The sequence below is a fragment of the Halichondria panicea genome, chromosome 1 (assembly GCF_963675165.1).
Source record: "Halichondria panicea chromosome 1, odHalPani1.1, whole genome shotgun sequence".
Classification (NCBI taxonomy): domain Eukaryota; kingdom Metazoa; phylum Porifera; class Demospongiae; order Suberitida; family Halichondriidae; genus Halichondria; species Halichondria panicea.
Genome location: NC_087377.1, coordinates 85891 through 103025, shown reverse-complemented (window position 1 = coordinate 103025; position 17135 = coordinate 85891). Strand labels below are relative to the sequence as shown.

The window sequence follows — 17135 nt, the reverse complement described above, 5'->3', positions numbered from 1 at the left end:
AAAAAGCACAAACTACAAAAAACAGTCACACATGCAAGGGGGGAGTACAGCGCAAAAAGCACAAACTACAAAAAACAGTCACACATGCAAGGGGGGAGTACAGCGCAAAAAGCACAAACTACAAAACGTTTGGTTAGGGAAAGAGTCACACTCTGCACGCGGCAGTACTCACTGTTCCTTAGGTCGACTGTATTTTTATCTGACGTCCAATGGGTGGATCATCATCAGCATCCAACAGAGTGAACAACTGACCCTCACGAATCTAACAAGTGAGAGAACAATCAGACCACTCACTCACTAGTAGATAATTCCACCATAACAATTATTATCTTAAACATTTTTATTTCTTCAAATCAACTTGAGCTGCAATAATTGATAGTGTATGTACAGTCTTGTAGCACTACTAATTACACACATTATCTTGGAGACTGACACAAGTTATAGGGCTCTCAAACTTAGGCCTGATTTAACACAACGCTTTCCCCATAAAATGTATTATTTAAGCAACTTTCAGGAGGTCATAACTTCACTAAAAAGCAATCAATATCAAAACTAAGAGATGCATTCTGTAGCTCTAGACAAGGCCTATCACATGATATGCTCAGATCACAGTTTTGGTGGGGGAAAGAGTCACACTCTGCACGCGGCAGTACTCACTATTTCTTAATTGTGTTCCTTTATCTGGAGTCCAAGACGTCCAATGGGTTGTACACAAACTCCACAGTGTCACCTTGTAACTCCTCCATCATATGTTGTCATAGCAACTTGTCACTGACTCCGCCCCTCTCGTGCTCTCCATCACTGTACGCAATGAAGTAACGGATCAACAAATGTGTAGCAATGGATGCATTTGTCACAGAGGCTGTATAGTTTGATCACTAGTAATGATATCTATTAGCAGATATTGAATGCCAGTCATCTAAAGCAGCCTATACACTATACTAGGTGGTCCACTTTTGATCATGACTAGCCACTCACTTGTACTCGCTGCGATGCTCTTTTCCTCGTGATCCATTGCTGCTGGTCTTTTGGAGGAGTATCCACCAGATATCCAGCTCCATCTTGTGTGTGAGCGTGTCTGGTAAAGGTTTATCAAAATTTAATCTACAAAATGAAACATATTATTTTTGTCTAATGGTTTGACGATCTTTACCCACTGGCCATGTGGTGCATTCATTACAGTTCTAATACTCTGAGAGCACATCCATTGGAGTGGTCCTACTAGCTAGCACGGTGCACTGGACACAATGGACCAACACTCTAACTCAGGGGAAAGGTGAGCGCTACCTTTAATATGACTAGACAATAATAATTGATGACTTATTAATTTTCAGTGGGAGTTTTATGTATAGTTGAGATTGTCCATGCAATTCTTTAGTTATTGGAAAGCCTATCATTAATTTGCACAGCTTACTGCTACTGAATCTCAACAAGCTGAAATGGCTACAAACTCTCCTGCAATTCTGTGCACTTTGACCTCTGTGTTTGCTGCTATCCCCTCGGTACAGGGACACCTCAACGAATTGTGTGACTCTGGTGTCACTCCAGTGTCTAGTACCGTTTCAGCTCAGGTGACAACTACCTGTACTGTATAATCATGATCAGGTGATAATGCCTCTCAATGTGTTGCCCCCCCCTCCCCACGGGAGGTACGGGCAATTTGACTCTAATTTGACTCTTGAAGTGTTGTCCTCACACTGACTAGGGGATTAGACCTGGCCTTGCATATAGCCTTACCTGGGTGAGACTTCTCATAACCTGTTTAGGATACAACCTCATTGCTGTAGTAAACACGCCTGAGATGCCAAATTAATAAACGCCAAGTCGGCTCTTTTACAAAATGTACTAGCCGTCCTATATAAGTATTGTCAGCCATTATCCTCCCACACCATCCCCCCCCCCACACACACACACACACACACACACACACACACACACACACACATAAATTAACGATAATCTTCATATTGTGAAATTCTGTTGCAAGCGCAATCCACTGTACAGTACCTACACTCTCTCTCACACACACACACACACACACACACACACACACACACACCCGCCCACGCACACACACACACACTAGGTGGCTTTGCTGCATGTCGTCTTTGTGGTCAGAGCCAGTAATGGACGCAAGCTAGCTCTGAAGAGACTGGCAGTGAACAATGATGCTGACGTCTACCTCACCAAACAAGAGATTGCTGTCACCAAGGCTCTGTCTGATTGCTCGTATTCTGTGACATACATTTCATCCATTACTAAGCAGATATCCAGTGATGTACACGAGGTCCTCATACTAATGGAGCTATATACATGCACCAGTGAAATCTCTCTCAGTCCTCGATCACCAAGAATGCTGGTTTGCAGAAGTGAGTAATTTTGTTATAATTATGCATGTGTGCAAGAGTATCTACTAACATCCATTACCCCACGTTACACTGTCAGGAAGTCAGCGAAGGAGATGATGTGTTCCTCCTTGCCCTGTCCTTTGCCTCTGATCGAGAGTTGAGGGACAAGAGCCTTTCCTTCAAGTGGAGCAAGAGAAGACCCAGAATTGGAATTCAAGGCCTCGTCAAAGGATCACTTCAAAGGCTTTACCTCCAGCTCTGAAACTGAGACTCTGACGTCAATGGCCTGAAATATTCTCAGATCCAGTTAATTCCAGAAGCTCAGTTCCTTTGAAGTTTGAAGGCCGGATATGCCACCTGACCCGTTTGAAGAAGAAGCTCAGTGTCTTGCTGGAAGAGGTGAGTTTCTTTGCTTGCTTGTAGCTTGCATGTTTGCAGGAATGTTAGGCTAGGAAGCCTTGTGGAGCATTGTAGTTGTTTATTTGGTCATGTTTTATTGATTGACTTGATTTTGTGCAGCCTTCCGCTGTGTTATAAAAACATCGCGAGCTTTCCACTGTGTTGCAGAAACAGCGCGAGATAATGTGTGTATTTAGTAGTGCTACAAGACTGTACATACACGATCAATTATTGCAGCTCAAGTTGATCAGTCAAAGATCTACAAGATGATGCCCGAATCGCTTACTATCTCGAAAATTTGGCTGTGATCTGCTTCTGTCAAGTGGTAAGTAGTAGTTGCGTATAATTCCACTTTGTTACTTGGCTTTTTCGATTCTCTAGAAGCTTCATACAGTCTAATACTAATTGTGCTTGGTATAATTATAGCACATAGCTGTAGAGTTTAAACTCCTAAGAAGCTTTGCTTCACCTTTTTTGTGTGCAGGTACTGTATGTACTAGGTGTGGCTTATATACAAATGTGATCTCGTGTGTGACTGTGAACGAAGAAACACTTGCAGTGGCCCAGCTCTACCAAGCTTCCTAAGCTGTATGTTGACTGTAGTGATATTTAGAGTATTATTTAGGGCCTATGATACACTTTGATAAAATAATACAGCCTGAATGGCAGATAGCCTCGGTGCGCATGCGCAAGCGAGGTATACGGTAGTGTGTCTGTGTGTGTGTGTGTGCGTGCGTGCGTGCGTGCGTGCGTGCGTGCGTGTAGACTGCTACAGCTGCTCAAGGATGAATCAAGTGCAAGTAAGAGTTTCTATAGGCTTCTAGTCATGGATTTAAATTCGTGGATTTGCCAAATAATGCTTCGTTCTCGAGTTATGCCTAGTTTTGCTTACTTGGAATGCCATTGCAGCCTTTTCAGAAGAACACGTAGCCAAACTTGTTTACCGAGTGTTGCTACTCTACTTAGTAGTTAGCTCTGCACTATAGAACGCTAGCTATTGGTAGCTGCAAGAGTGAGAAGAGAGCTGCAAGGCTCTGCTACTTGAATGCAGCTTTAGACTTGAACTTTTGGGCATCAATCGTTTTTAACAACAATCATGGTCGATCATTACCAACTCAGCAAAATTAAATTGTTTATCATGTGCTATTAGTAGCTATTAGTAGCTTTATGTTATGTAGCTTTGGTATCTCCACCGAGGCATCAGCACCTGCGGTGCTTTCATTGTATCTAGAATTTGTAGTACTAAGAACCCTTCATCATCTTTCTTTGTGTGTACAGAGTATTGCTGGATCACAGATGCGTGTGATTCTCAGGTGGTGGAGCAGTCAACCAAACGTACGTGTCACAAGGTGAGTGATAGGCTGTGTATTATTAATCTACCGAGCGATGCAGTACGTATATATGTACGCGTAGCTTTGTTGCTTTAAATAATTATAATGATTAGTGTGTATCATTAGCGTACATCATGTGACTATAATGAAGCCGTACTAATAAATAATAATTATCATAAACAGTAAATAAGATAATAATTATAATATTTACAAGTTCTTATGCCACAAATAGAAACAGTCTGATGTTGGGTTTCCACCATGGCAAAGCCAGACACCACACTCGTTACATCTGTCAGTCCTCTTGTTGGAGTCCTTCCAGCAGAACGCACACCATCCCCGTTTACATCTCTTTGCAGGTGGTTGCAGGCACATTTTGAGAGGAAAGTGTTGGAGCTGAAGAGGGCGCTGGACTCTACTTGAGCGGCCTGGGAGTCTCCTTGAATAGTACGTGCCAATCAGCTCCTTGGCCAGTTGGAGGCGGAAGTCTTTTACGTTTTGATTCGGCTTGGAGGTATAATTAGTGTGTAAAATAATTATGATAGAAACATCAAATAGGAAATAAAATATATACTTGTAGAGCTTCCGACTTCTTGTTCGACAGGAATAATATCCGCGTATTTGGTCCCCTCTGTTCACACCTTCCATGTGCTTGTTGTAGAATATTATGCTATCAGGGCAACTCACAGGCATTCTTAAACCGTCTCTCTGACGCCTGAGAACGGATCTCGTTGCTACTGGTTGCGACGTCGTTGAGAGGACCGTGAGCACCTTGCTGTTGTGCCATGCACATGCCACCAGTGGTCCCTTCTGGAATATCTTGGATTCTCCTCTGTCAAAGGTGAGATAAATAATGTTAGTTAGCACAGTCACACACACCACATACCACACACACACACACACACACACCACACACACACCACACACACACACACATACACACACTCGCAAAAGCATACACATACACACACACGCACAATAGTACCTCTTCTTCAAACCATGTTTCTTCAGCCCTGGTGGTAAACTACACCACACCCATCCTTCTCCATATCTTTAAGAAGTTTGGGGCTCATAAAAAAGTTGTCAAAGAAAACGTGGTGATTTTTCTTCTTCAGCCCGTCGGTAAGTGTTTTGACAACATACTCACCAAGTCCAACCTGTCTCTTCTTTTGCTTCCCCGTGTATATGTCAAATTTGTGGAAATAGCCGTTAGCACTATCTGCATGCCAATACCCATACCTTGATCCCCCGTTTGATCGGTTTCATAGGCATATATTGCTTTAGGGAAGACTGCCCCTGAAACTTAATCATTGCTTCGTCCACTGCTACATTCTGTGTAGGGTTGTACAAAGCTTCCAACCTCTCACCCAGGTGCTCAATGAGGGGGCGGATCTTCCCTAACCGATCGTACGAGGGATCACCTTGTGGAACAAGATGGTCGTTGTCCACAAAGTGCAGGTACCGGGAGATATCACGGAATCTCTGCCTTGAGATTACATCGGTGATGGGTGCATAGTGCATGGTAGTGATTGTCTCGGCTCCAATAGTCATTGATTGATGGCAGGTGATTGAGTCCCATGAGGATGGAGAATCCAAAGAAGGCCCGGAGCTCTTCAACTGTGAGTTGAGTCCACGTTCGGTATGCCTCCTCTCCCATTACATGTCTAGCGTAGTTGTTGCTCTCACACACAATGTGTCCCTGCAGACCATTGTTAAAAAATAGCAGAAACACTTCTTCTGGCCTCTCTGAGATGTCCACTGTTGGTCCTACTGCTGACTCAAATGACTTGATAGTCAGGGTGTGCAATTCACTCCTCCAGGTAGGTTGCTCATTGCCTAAATAAATATGAGGGTAATAATAATTAGCTGTACATTAGTTTTGTGTGGTAGTCTAACTGATTGTAATTGTACTTCATAACATTGCACAAACCGTGTGACGAGTCGCTTGAACCACTTGTGTAGTCACTTGTGTCGTCTAGGAAGGGATTTATCAATAGCTGGTACAAATTGTTAACCTTATAATTATTAATAAATTATTGTTAAAAATAATTAACAATAATAGGGAAATTCCCAGGGAATTTCCCCTCACGCAGACAGTAAATTTCAAATGAGCGTTCGGTGAGTTTCTTCAACGTCCGCGCTTGACCTGTTTAAAGCTTCGTAGAGACCCAAATTTTTACAGGTAGGTAGAGGAAGGGTTGAAGTTAGCACCTGTGAAAAAAAATTTTTTGCCCATGTTTTTTGTTTCTACTAAATTGGCCTATAGCTTAATTTAATTATTGCCGCGTTAAGGTCCCTTTTCATTGGCACTGTCACAATTTAATTTACCTTGTGCAGGATTTCTGTCTGTTGACGGGGGCTCCATTTCTACATGTACGTTGTAATAAATTATATCGGTATTCAGTTTAGTTTTAGACCCCACCTTCATCCCAATCAGAAAATTCTTCGTCACTGCCCTGCATGACTGGCTCATCCCTGTCCGCTGTTACCTCTTCCATATCCTCTTCCCACTCCTCTGCAGGTTCCTCATCATTCAAGATGTCTTGTAGAACCTCCTCCGTGGTCCAGTGTGGCCTCTTGGCCATGCCTGCAGCTCTATATTATTATTAAAAAATGTTTGTTCATGTTATAAATATTTTGTGTTTGTTGGGTGGTATAAAAACAACAGTAGTATTCAAGCGTCTGTATCATTATACCTTGACGGTGGATAGAATTAGAAGGCGTCCTAGCTTCAGTCCAGCAGCAGCCCCACCCAGATTCTTTAGCAGCCAAGGGAAGCAGGACTGCTGCAGCTGACACCTATTGGTAGAGATGTCAGACTGAAAGTAGTGAGTGGGAGTATTTTCGTACAGTAAATTCAATGGTAAGAAACAGGACCAGAAAGTGAGTGAACAAGAAGGGCTGAGTCTAGCAAACAACAGCTGTTCCCAGGGGTAAAAATAGTGTAGAATTAAATTTTTAGAACAGTTTTTTATGATTTTAGCATTTGGTGTTTGTTTTGTGTGTGATTTTTTCTCAAAGGTGATCATCATTTTGGCAACCAAATATTGTGCAAGGAAACTAAACCTTCTGTGGATGATTTGATTGGTTGTTGTGGTTGCGAAATTTTGTTGCACAGTCAGGTTTGGTGATGATGTGTGATTTGATTATAATGATTTGTCTGGTCAGGAGTGCATTCATTCCTGGTCTGGTATTATGATGATAATAATGATCTGAATTAATTGGTGGTCTTCACTGTTGAATTGATTTATTGTTGTGGGAATTTCTCATCTCTTCCGGTTCCCTGGACAGCACAAACAGCTATGGGTGTAATTTTGTTGTCTGGTGTTATAATTATGTATTGTGTGTGTATTGATAATACTAGGCTGATGGTTGTCAGCTGTGGTGGTGATTGGCTGGTATTGTATTGTGTGGAGTGGATGGTTTTGTTTAAACTGCTGCTCTCAATGTAACCATGCATTTGCTTGTTCTCTTGCAGCCACAATGCACACACACACAGCTCCTCCTACTAGCTACTGTACTATAGCTAGTGTTCCATTCTCTCACTGCTTTTGTCTCCTCTCTCCTCCAGGTACAGACAAGCCATGCTGCTCTGGGACCCAGGGAGGATTACTAACCTCATCACTGTATAATGTATTGGTACTGAAGGGGGAGGGGCTCAGATCTCAACGCCCACTACTATCATTTATAGTGTCTCTTGATTGTTTTGTGTGCAGCTATGGAGACAATAAAGATATAAGTATGGCTGGCTTCTATGGTGTGTAGGTAGATGTCTCTTCACAGCAAAAGATAAGTAGTTCCATTGTGTACAGTATCTCTCATGCTCTCTGTGTAGGTTGATTGTGTGGAGGAGCCACTGTAACAGCATACACACAGATGAGTAGCTAGCTATGTCGTGTGGCATGTCTCTCATGCTCTCTGTGTAGGTTGAGGGTTGTGGAGGAGCCACATACACACAGATAAGTAGCTAGCTATGTTGTGTGACAAGTCTCTCATGCTCTCTGTGTAGGTTGATGGTTGTGTATATATGGATGGACAATTAAGGTGATGGTTTGATGGTCTGGCACTACCTAACACTGAGTGGCTGCTGTACTCGATATATAATTAATATGAAACAACGTAACATAATTTAAAGTTTTGTAAGAACAAGAACAATAGTATAATTATAGTTATGAATAATTATGATCTTAGAGAATCGAATTTGACAAAACATTTATTTATCACAGTACTATAATTATTGACAAATCCTTGTTTCCTTCTATCGAGAGGTAGGTACATGACTTCAGTCAATTACCATCTCCATCTCCATGGCAACTATAAGCACGTTTAGCCACCGACAACCTGGAAGAAGGAAATAATTACAATATCTCGATCTAATTAAAGGAACTTGCCCTAACATCTCTGTACAGCGCGCGTCCCTCATGATACATGCTGGGGGCTGGTGTTCAGTCCTGCACACACACACAGTATATATACATCATTTATTGCACACGTCAATGATCATAATGTCCCACAAATTGTCACCCAAATTAATGCATGTATGTAATTATAGAGAAGTGAACACTAACTAACCCAAAACACCGTCACACATGCAAGGGGGGAGTACAGTGCATAAAAAATACTAACTATTCCAACTATCGTATAGCGGGTCATTTTCGTGGTGCATTCAGCCCTCTCGCGAGAGCCTAAGACGTTCGCTAGCGCATTCAGCCCAACTTGCGAGAGCCTAAGACTTTTGCTGGTGCATTCAGCCAACTCGCGAGAGCCTAAGACTTTCGCTGGCGCATTTAGCGCACTCGCATAAAAAATACAACACAAGGGGGGAGTACAACGCATAAAAAACATCCAACTATCATATATATAGCGGGTAATTTTCGTGGGGTTATTTTCGTGGCGCATTCAGCCAACTCGCGGGAGCCTAAGACTTTTGCTGGCGCATTCAGTCCACTCACGGGAGCCTAACCCTAACCCACCCGTACCATTTAAAAGGTCTGTTTCTAAGCATTCAGAAAACCATAACATTTTTGACTTTTGATCCACAGAATTTAAGTTATGACAGCCGAAAGATTCACGAATTAAACGGAAGGTGGGTCTTTCAACAGCCATAACAGTTGATCCATGTCAAAAATTTTATAATATTCCGAAAGCTTAGAAAAATACATTTCAAATGATGTGTTTCAATCCAATATTTCATCCGGGCCCTGAATTTGTTATTTTTAGACCTCGGACCATGGGGACTAAATTGGCAAATATCAAATAAATATGGTATCATTTGAAAGGTCTGTTTCTAAGCATTCAGAAAACCTAAGCTTTCGCTGGCGCATTCAGTGCACTTGCATAAAAAACACAAAACAAGGAGGTACAATGCAGCTGTTGTGAATTATTGAACCTCCACTCATGGGAACGTAAAACTATTGCTAGTGACTAAACACAGTAACACATGCAAGGGGGGAGTACAGCGCAAAAAGCACACAAACTACAAAACACAGTCACACATGCAAGGGGGGAGTACAGCGCAAAAAGCACAAACTACAAAACACAGTCACACATGCAAGGGGGGAGTACAGCGCAAAAAGCACAAACTACAAAACACAGTCACACATGCAAGGGGGGAGTACAGCGCAAAAAGCACAAACTACAAAACACGTAAAACTATTGCTAGTGAATTGAACCCACTCACGGGAACGTAAAACTATTGCTAGTGAATTGAACCCACTCATGGGAACGCAAAACTATTGCTAGTGACCACTCACGGGAACTTAAAACTATTGCTAGTGAATTGAACCCACTCACGGGAACGCAAAACTATTGCTAGTGAATTGAACCCACTGACGGGAACGCAAAATTATTGCTAGTAAATTGAACCCACTCACGGGAACGTAAAACTATTGCTAGTGAATTTAACCCACTCACGGAAACTTGAAACTATTGCTAGTGAATTGAATCCACCCACGGGAACGTAAAACTATTGCTAGTGAATTGAACCCACTCAAGGGAATGCAAAACTATTGCTAGCGAATTGAACCCACTCACGGGAACGCAAAACTATTGCTAGTGAATTGAACCCACTCACGGGAACGCAAAACTATTGCTAGTGAATTGAACCCACCCACGGGAACGCAAATCTATTGCTAGTGAATTGAACCCACCCACGGGAACGCAAAACTATTGCTAGTGAATTGAACCCACTCACGGGAACGCAAAACTATTGCTAGTGAATTGAACCCACTCACGGGAACGCAAAACTATTGCTAGTGAATTGAACCCACCCACGGGAACGCAAATCTATTGCTAGTGAATTGAACCCACCCACGGGAACGCAAAACTATTGCTAGTGAATTGAACCCACTCACGGGAACGCAAAACTATTGCTAGTGAATTGAACCCACTCACGGGAACGCAAAACTATTGCTAGTGAATTGAACCCACTCACGGGAACTTAAAACTATTGCTAGTGAATTGAACCGACTCACGGGAACGTAAAACTATTGCTAGTGAATTGAACCCACTCAAGGGAATGCAAAACTATTGCTAGTGAATTGAACCCACTCACGAGAACGCAAAACTATTGCTAGTGAATTGAACCCACCCACGGGAACGCAAAACTATTGCTAGTGACCACTCACGGGAACTTAAAACTATTGCTAGTGAATTGAACCCACCCACGGGAACGCAAAACTATTGCTAGTGAATTGAACCCACTCACGGGAACGTAAAACTATTGCTGGTGAATTGAACCCACCCACGGGAACGCAAAACTATTGCTGGTGAATTGAACCCACTCACGGGAACGCAAAACTATTGCTAGTGAATTGAACCCACTCACGAGAACGCAAAACTATTGCTAGTGAATTCAACCCACTCACGGGAACGCAAAACTATTGCTAGTGAATTGAACCCACTCACGGGAACGCAAAACTATTGCTAGTGAATTGAACCCACCCACGGGAACGCAAAACTATTGCTAGTGAATTGAACCCACCCACGGGAACGCAAAACTATTGCTAGTGAATTGAACTCACTCACGGGAACGCAAAACTATTGCTAGTGAATTGAACCCACTCACGGGAACGTAAAACTATTGCTAGTGAATTGAACCCACTCACGGGAACGCAAAACTATTGCTAGTGAATTGAACCCACTCACGGGAACACAAAACTATTGCTAGTGAATTGAACCTACTCACGGGAACGTAAAACTATTGCTAGTGAATTGAACCCACTCACGAGAACGCAAAACTATTGCTAGTGAATTGAACCCACCCACGGGAACGCAAAACTATTGCTAGTGACCACTCACGGGAACTTAAAACTATTGCTAGTGAATTGAACCCACCCACGGGAACGCAAAACTATTGCTAGTGAATTGAACCCACCCACGGGAACGCAAAACTATTGCTGGTGAATTGAACCCACTCACGGGAACGCAAAACTATTGCTAGTGAATTGAACCCACTCACAGGAACGCAAAACTATTGCTAGTGAATTGAACCCACCCACGAAAACGCAAAACTATTGCTAGTGAATTGAACCCACTCACGGGAACGCAAAACTATTGCTAGTGAATTGAACCCACTCACGGGAACGCAAAACTATTGCTAGTGAATTGAACCCACTCACGGGAACGCAAAACTATTGCTAGTGAATTGAACCCACTCACGGGAACGCAAAACTATTGCTAGTGAATTGAACCTACTCACGGGAATGTAAAACTATTGCTAGTGAATTGAACCCACTCACGAGAACGCAAAACTATTGCTAGTGAATTGAACCCACCCACGGGAACGCAAAACTATTGCTAGTGACCACTCACGGGAACTTAAAACTATTGCTAGTGAATTGAACCCACCCACGGGAACGCAAAACTATTGCTAGTGACCACTCACGAGAACTTAAAACTATTGCTAGTGAATTGAACCCACTCAAGGGAACGTAAAACTATTGCTGGTGAATTGAACCCACCCACGGAAACGCAAAACTATTGCTGGTGAATTGAACCCACCCACGGGAACGCAAAACTATTGCTGGTGAATTGAACCCACTCACGGGAACGTAAAACTATTGCTAGTGAAGTGAACCCATGCACTCACGGCAACTTAAAACTATTGCTAGTGAATTGAACCCACTCAAGGGAAAGTAAAACTATTGCTAGTGAATTGAACCCACTCACGGGAACGTAAAACTATTGCTAGTGAAGTGAACCCATGCACTCACGGCAACTTAAAACTATTGCTAGTGAATTGAACCCACTCACAGGAAAGTAAAACTATTGCTAGTGAATTGAACCCACTCACGGGAACGTAAAACTATTGCTAGTGAATTGAACCCACTCACAAGAACGCAAAACTATTGCTAGTGAATTGAACCCACTCACAGGAAAGTAAAACTATTGCTAGTGAATTGAACCCACTCACGGGAACGTAAAACTATTGCTAGTGAATTGAACCCACTCACGGGAAAGTAAAACTATTGCTAGTGAATTGAACCCACTCACGGGAACGTAAAACTATTGCTAGTGAATTGAACCCACTCACGGGAACGCAAAACTATTGCTAGTGAATTGAACCCACTCACGGGAACGGAAAACTATTGCTAGTGACTAAACACCGTCACACATGCAAGGGGGGAGTACAGCGCAAAAAGCACACAAACTATACCAAACACCGTCACACATGCAAGGGGGGAGTACAGCGCAAAAAGCACAAACTACCAAACACCGTCACACATGCAAGGGGGGAGTACAGCGCAAATAGCACAAACTACAAAACACAGTCACACATGCAAGGGGGGAGTACAGTGCAAAAAAGATTCACGAATTAAACGGAAGGGGTGGGGGTCTTTCAACAGCCATAACAGTTGATCTAATGTCAAAAATTTTATAATATTCCGAAAGCTTAGGTAAATAACTTTCAAATGACGTGTTTCAATCCAATATTTCATCCGGGCCCTTAATTTGTTATTTTTAGACCTCGGACCATGGGGACTAAATTGGCAAAGAATGTTATCTTTCAAATAAATATGAACTTTGATGGTACCATTTGAAAGGTCTGTTTCTAAGCATTCAGAAAACCCAAGCTTTCGCTGGTGCATTCAGCGCACTCGCATAAAAAACACAAAACAAGGAGGTACAATGCAGCTGTTGTGAATTATTGAACCCACTCATGGGAACGTAAAACTATTGCTAGTGAATTGAACCCACTCATGGGAACGCAAAACTATTGCTAGTGAATTGAACCCACTCATGGGAACGTAAAACTATTGCTAGTGAATTGAACCCACTCATGGGAACGTAAAACTATTGCTAGTGAATTGAACCCACTCATGGGAACGTAAAACTATTGCTAGTGAATTGAACCCACTCATGGGAACGCAAAACTATTGCTAGTGAATTGAACCCACTCATGGGATCTTAAAACTATTGCTAGTGAATTGAACCCACTCATGGGAACGTAAAAATATTGCTAGTGAATTGAACCCACTCACGGGAACGTAAAACTATTGCTAGTGAATTGAACCCACTCACGGGAACGTAAAACTATTGCTAGTGAATTGAACCCACTCACGGGAACGCAAAACTATTGCTAGTGACTAAACACCGTCACACATGCAAGGGGGGAGTACAGCGCATAAAAAAGCACAAACTACAAAACACAGTCACACATGCAAGGGGGAGTACAACGTAAAAAGCACAAACTACAAAACACAGTCACACATGCAAGGGGGGAGTACAGCGTAAAAAGCACAAACTACAAAACACAGTCACACATGCAAGGGGGAGTACAGCGCAAAAAGCACAAACTACAAAACGTTTGGTAAGGGAAAGAGTCACACTCTGCACGTGGCAGTACTCACTGTTTCTTAGGTCGATTGTATTTTCTCTGACGTCCAATGCGTGGATCATCATCAGCATCCAACAGAGTGAACAACTGACCCTCACGAATCTAACAAGTGAGAGAACAATCAGACCACTCACTCACTAGTAGATAATTCCACCATAACAATTATTATCTTAAACATTTTTATTTCAACTTGAGCTGCAATAATTGAGTAAGTTATAAATGATGCCCACTTTACAGTGCAAGTACGATCAATTGCTATATACCTTTTCCAGGAGGTGCGTGAACGATTCCCAAATCCAGATGGAGTTCCATACACAGACTTCCAGTCTTCTACTTCCTTTATTGTTTAATTATGTAAAATGCAAATATAAAATGCTGATTGGCTAGTCAAAATTTGCACGGATACATACTTACTTTATATGTCTTCATAAAGACCTTCGTCAAGTACATGTACACCATCGTTTAATAGGTCCTCGTTTTCATCTACTGGCTCATCTGATTGCTCAGGTTGCACGTCCTCTACAAACTCACTGCACATATATACATGTAGCAAAATTATAAAATTATATGTAAAATAAATTATGTAGATTGCACATAAAATATATTACGCAGTACCTGAGGTCAACTTTTCTCTGCTGCTCGTAATTCTCCCATATTCTCCGGCAAAGTTGAACGATTTTTCCTTCAGCACTCTTACGGGAGTCCTACGATCCGGTCTTCTCATGTCCTGAACCAGTCGTTCACTTGTACACCCTCTACGTACATTCTCGTTCTGAAGTAAACAAATGAATGAATGTACAGTCACACATACATTATTAGCCAGCATAACGTACCCAGTCCATAATAGCAAGGTTCATTCTCATGTTGAATGTAGCTTCCCCAAAGTGTACACGTTTCGAGATGTATGTGAGCAGCTGGTGATTGAAAGACTCCACCCAGAATGTGTCTCGACACTGTAAACAACATCATATGAATTTTAATATAATTAGAAAAAAACCTCACTCGACAATATGATTCGGCATTCTTGTAAATAAGGGTGTCTTTTAGTGCTGACGTGAATGACTCGATTGCAAGAGGATCCTCAAGTTTTATCTTCGTGGGCTTGTACCCTGGACGCTTACAGGGTGACGCTTCGTCACAATCTGAGTGCTCGTTCTGAGAACACGATTATAAATGTTATTGGTGTACAGAGTACGGACAACTTGTTATCATACACACTCACCTGATAATGTTTAACGATATTCAGAATGTTCTTTCTTAGATTGTCTGCTGACTGCTCACAGTTCTTCATACAGTAGTACAAGTGAACTTTCGTACTTTTACCTATTGACAAATATTTTTATGTTACTGAGCACTTTTATAATCAAAGCTTACGTTTGTCAGATAACTCTGGAAACCACGTCTTTCCTTGAGCCTTTTTGGTCCCAATTGCTACTTTCTTCATCTTCTTCGCTACATTCTTAGTGCCTGAAAATACACGGACACGGTAATAATTGAGATTTGAGATTCTACACACTTACCATGCCATGTGTCGTACGAGTTTGTAAGGTTGAGATCATCAGTGACAAATCTCTTGACTACTGGCTGATTATCATGTGCTACTTCAACAATATTGAGACCTGAGACATAATATCCACAAAAAATAAACACAACCTCATAATGTTGATGCTTGAACATACCTTTATCTATGACTTCCGGAAGAACTATCTTAGTACACGCTACTTCTCGAGTCTGAGCACAGATGCCTGGAAACAGTCGAACACCCAACAATTCTTTTCGTACTAGAAAAAGATAATTTTCATATGATAAACGACAGCAGCACACTTGTAGAGATAATGAAAATAATTAGTTTACCTTCCCGAGAGACAGGGAACAGTCGTGTTATAAGCATTTGCTGTTGAGTCGTGGCGAGCATCTGTTATTACCCACTATATTGATAAAGTCATTACTGAAAAACAAAAACAAAACTAGCACATAAGAATTCATTACCTCACCGTCCTGCGAGTAACCAGGCAAAGCCTTCACTTCGTCAATCGCTCTCAACATGGATGCCTTGGCACAAGCGTTCACGACGTCTAAGTATCCACCTTTCTTGTACACTGTAACGTCACAGTGTTTTGTAAGAGTACAATTATAACACTCACTTACTTGACGAAATATACCATGAACTAACTTTTCCCAAGCCAGCATGACTACTAAAGTGAAGGTACTGGCTTGGGAGAACTCCAGCACAAGTAAAAGCATGGACGATCCTGCAATAAATAGGATTCCAAGTTAATCTTGAAAACGTATGGAATTATACTCACTTTTGATTGACAAGGTATCGTCCACCGAGTGTTCGCGAGCTAGCCCACCACTGTCGCTTTCCACATTTTCCACACTTGAATTCAAATCGGACAACATGCCCGTTCTGAAAAACAATATTATATTGCATACATCATGTATTGGGGTCTATTGGATCAGAAATACCTGGCGAAAATTGGTCGGCCTACGACAATAAGATTGGCACTGGTCACATGCTTGGGATAGGCCAGTGAAAAGACGGAACAAAGTCTTCAGTTCACACACGAACAACTGTTCATCACTAGCGTCAGTATATTGCTAGTAAATATTCCTAAACAAGAAGTAACGTCTTTATACTAAGCTATTGACACACACAAACCTGAATTCTCCAACATTGGGAAGACTTTGGATTTATCAGATTGTAGGTCTTCTCCCTCAGGAACAGCACCTGCCTGCTCCTGCTCCTGCTCCAACTTGTCCAACAGGACAGAAATAAGCTCTCTGCTGTCCAAGGGTAATGAGCCTCTAGCTGTAGCAGCAAGAGAACGCTTTGCCCTATCTATCCTAGCTACAAAAGCCTGCTTTGCATCTTCAGTATCGAAATTCAGCTCCATTTGGTACCGAAAACCATGCCTAGCATGCTTCTTCTTGGGTAGAGAACGAGAGTTGTCACATCTTTCAGCCAATTTTTTTTTGCTCTTTTTTGAACAAAGTATCTTGTGAGCCAAGGTGCTACATGCATGCAGGTATAAGGTAGCCTCCTTTGCAGCCTCTCCTTTTTCTGTTCTTTGTCATAGTTCAATAAGATAAAATACGGGACTAATTGGAGGAACAAAGAAAGAAAGAAGGAAGAGACTAAGAAAAAGGAGAGCCTGCCTTGCTAAGTTGGGTGACGGTAGACAAGTGGTACACAAGTGAAAATGAATGTGGGCAATCACT

The 17135-nt window shown here is 42.0% G+C and overlaps 1 long non-coding RNA gene and 1 pseudogene across 8 annotated transcripts; one reads left to right on the top strand and one right to left on the bottom strand.

Moving 5' to 3' along the window:
* The first annotated feature begins 3495 nt into the window (after positions 1-3495).
* Positions 3496-6753, top strand: LOC135347885 (uncharacterized). Of its 8 annotated transcripts, none has more exons than XR_010398559.1 (7): positions 3496-4096; positions 4311-4589; positions 4765-4916; positions 5058-5197; positions 5447-5895; positions 6413-6448; positions 6597-6753. It is a non-coding gene; the product is annotated as an uncharacterized LOC135347885 (long non-coding RNA). The 8 variants fall into 8 exon arrangements; XR_010398614.1 differs by lacking the exon at positions 6597-6753 and having other exon boundaries at positions 3498-4096; positions 5447-5694; positions 5781-5895; positions 6413-6584; XR_010398560.1 differs by lacking the exon at positions 6413-6448.
* A 7603-nt stretch (positions 6754-14356) lies between these two features.
* Positions 14357-16810, bottom strand: LOC135343048 (uncharacterized; annotated as a pseudogene).
* Positions 16811-17135: the final 325 nt, after the last annotated feature.